This window comes from Humulus lupulus, chromosome X (genome assembly GCF_963169125.1).
Source record: "Humulus lupulus chromosome X, drHumLupu1.1, whole genome shotgun sequence".
NCBI classification, from domain to species: Eukaryota; Viridiplantae; Streptophyta; class Magnoliopsida; order Rosales; family Cannabaceae; genus Humulus; species Humulus lupulus.
The window spans coordinates 188,399,114-188,403,182 of NC_084802.1; positions in this window are offsets into that span (position 1 = coordinate 188,399,114).

A 4,069-nucleotide genomic window follows, 5' to 3' on the forward strand; every position below is an offset into this window, starting at 1 on the left:
TAACAGTTACACCGTTACTAGCGTCCTTTCATCTCTACGGCCATCCAGCTAGTTAGTTGTCTGCTGCGTGTCCCACACGCGGGGTCCAGTCAGATTCTGATTGGAGGGATTACGATAAGTGGGTGGAGAAGAGCGTATGGCGCTCAGTTTGTCTGGTGTCAAAATGCGTGCAATTCTTCTCTTACCTCGATGTGAGAGAGAGGGGGGCAACCCAAATCCAAGGGTTGACTTTGGACTCTTAATTGGACCGCTTCAACATTTGGGCTTCCTTCTTCCTAACCTAAAAGCCCATACCACTTTCTCCAATCCCTATTATTTACATAATAAATTTATAATTATTTTTAGGGGTAAATGGTGTCTATTGTACGCGGTTTGACTCAATTTTCTTTTTGGAAAAGTATTAAATTTAGTAAAATGGTAGTTTTGTCAATCTTCGTGAGTTACACCCTATTAGCTATTGGTGGTAAATATGACAAAAGTATTAATATTTGATGTTTGTCCATTCTTTTTTTTTTTTTTTTTCTTTTGCAAGGAAAGTACCTAAACTTAGTAAAATAATGATTTCGTTTATCTCCGCCACTTATTAGCTACTCACAAGATCAACAAGTGTCACTTTATGATTAGTCCAGTTCATAAATATTTTTAAAATATTATTTAATTAATTTTAAAATAAAAAATAATTTTTGAACAATATGAAATAATTTGAATGCTTTTGAAATCATCAAAATTCAAAAGCAACTCAATCACTCCATATTGCTCAAAAACTATTTTTTATTTCAAAATTGATTAAATAATTTTTTAAAAATATTTATGAGCTAGACCAATAACAAAGTGATGTATGTTAGTCCAATCAGCAATTATTACTATTTTACTAAGTTTTAGTATTTTTCTCACAAAAAAAAAAAGATTGGATCCATACAGTGTACAAATGCCAAACATGAGTATTTTTGCCACATTTATCCCAGCAACTACCACAGTGTAACTGACGGAGATGGAAGAAATTATTGTTTTACTAAGTTTGACTACTTTTCTTGTGGAAAAAAAAATGGGTTCACACTACGTACAAACACCAAACATTGAATATTTTTACCGCATTTATTCCTTATTTTTATATATGTTATTTGGTACTAGATTTTTTCTACTCTTTCATGAGTCTGTGTTGCCCATTACTTCCATTGTTATAAAAATTATATCTTTTTGTTTTAAACGGTGAGAAATAAATTTTATAATATTTACACGTCGAGCTGGTTTTAAAATTTTATTTATAAAAATCACTTAAGAATTTTTATTCACAAATATACATAGCTACAACGTCAAAACATGCATGAATTTTAAATAATACTACATGGAATTAGAAAAAGGAAATTTTGCCAACTCACCACGCAAAAAAGAGGCATCAATCTTACTGCTCGAATTTTTTCATTTTTCAGAGTTTTTAAAAGTAACATTTTGATTGGTTACGAGGCCGATAAGATACCGATTGATTACATTTTCATTAAAAAACTTCATTTCTAAAACATATTATTTATTATACATTTTGGTTACCTCCGAAATATATTTATAGAAAATTAGTTATCTTAAAATACTGATTAAATACATTTATAAATGAGTCTTCATTTTTAGGTTATATTATGGTGTGCTATTTAAGATACTTTTACGTTATCCAAAACTTATTAGTAAAAAATTAGTTAATTTAAGAAACTAATTAATTACCTCTAAAAACATGACTTCATTTTTAAATTATAATATGGTATCTTATAATTTAAGAGACAAAAATATATATTTTTAATTATAATTCGAAAGTAACTTCTAGCTTTTTTTTCTGTTTGGTTAATAAAAAAAACTACTATAACTCACATGTGCAAAAATTGGATTAAAACTTTTCATTAAAAAATTATTATGTAGTAAACTATATGACAACTCATTCGATTCTAAAGTAGGCTTGAAGATAACCGAAAAGTGTCTTAAATAATAAGACACTATAATATAACCTTAAAATGACTATTCAATATCTTATGATAACAAATTTTCTACAAATAAGTTTAGGGCATAACTAAAATGTATATAAAATAATATGGTTTAAAAATAAATTTTTTTAATGAAAAAGTAGTCAGTTTGTATTTTATTGGCACATAAGTAACCAAAATGTTACTTTTGAAAACAAAAACAAAAAATATGGGATTCCATGATGTGGCAATACATTTTTATAAATAAAAGCTGTAAATGTATTTTTTTAATTATTTTATATTTTACGTATGTATATTTCTTTATATAAAAAGTGTATTATATAACAAAAATTATTGATTTTAACGATTTTTTTGTTAACTTTAACAGAACATTCTAAGTATTTAACGCAATATACCTTTAAAACTAATTAAAAATAAATATTTATTAATTATATTAATATAAATTCAAATATTATAATAATATTTAATATAAAACTAGATATTTAATAATTATATTAATATAAATTTAAATTCAAATCTTATAAAATATAATTATTATAATAATATATAATACAAGAGTAGATATTTAATAATTATATTAATATAAATTCACTTGTTATAAAATATTATTATGATAATAATATATAATCTTAATTTTTTACTAATTATATTAATATGTATTTAAATATTTTATAATAATATTTAATACTTATATTAATATAAATTTAAATATTATAAAATATCATTATAACAATAATATATAATACATAATCTTAATTTTTATTAAAAATTTATCATTTATATTTAAAAAGGTTATCATATTATATATATTTAAAAATTATAAACAATATTTTTGTTTAAATTTTATTTTAATATGTTTATGTTATTCTTTTATATATAATATCATTTATATATTTGAAATTTATATATATATATATGACAATGATACAAATTTAATAAAAATAATTAATAAATTCTATAACTAAAACTAAGCAAACGTTGCAAGTTGTTTGTATCTAGTATGTATATATGTTAGGTATAAGCAACGTGACATTTGCTTAATTTTATTTAAAAATTATTATATTCTTTAATTATTATTTAAATTTTAAATAAATAAACAATGTTATAGATTATAAAAGAATGATACAAACATATTTTAAAAAATTAAGACAAAACATTGTCTATAGTTTTAAAAGAAATAAATAATAACATAATTTTTATTTTAAAAAAAAACTGTTAAACCAAGAATCTAGCATTTGATAATAAAATATTAAGAAATTCTAAATTAAAAATATGAATTAAAAAATTTTATTTGATTAAATTTTAATTATTTAATTAAAAAAATTTAAAGTGAACTGAAATTATATATAAACTATGACTAGAGTAATTAAAATAAATATTTTCTCATTAAAAAACTAAAAGATGAAATAAAAAATATGTATATTTATGTCTTATGTGACTATTACATATATGTTTAGATAAACAAAATATGTCAAGTGATAAAAAAAATAATTAATAAAAGAAAAAATAAATAAATTTAAACACATAAATATTTTTTTATAATTTTTAAAATATAATTGATAGAGTAATTTAAATGCTTTAATATAAAAATATGTGATGAAAATTTATTATGGCTAATTTACTATTTTTTTTATTTTTATTTATCATATTTAAATAACTTTATTTTTTTATATTTTTAATTTATTTATCTTATTTAAATAACCTTAAAATTAATGGTGTTAAAAAACAATAAAAAAAAAAAAGTGAATCTATCCGATCCAACAATTCTCGTTTAACTCAAATTTATAGTATATAAAGATATTTGAATAAATCTCATAAATTTTTCTTTAAAAAAATATAAATTATAAAATATTTTACAATTGTTTTACGCATCTAACCACCACACATTGGGGCTAGTATTAAATGCAGTCCGTACGCTTGTACGCATCTAAATCTAATTGAGGGCCCACTAAAAATATGGGGAAATATTATTGCTTTCAATTTTATTTTTGAAGATAGTTCACCGAGTTAAATAAAATGATTTAACGCAAAATAAATATAACTGGAGGCACTGTCGATAGATTATATATATTTTTTCAATATATATATTTGCACTAGCAGAA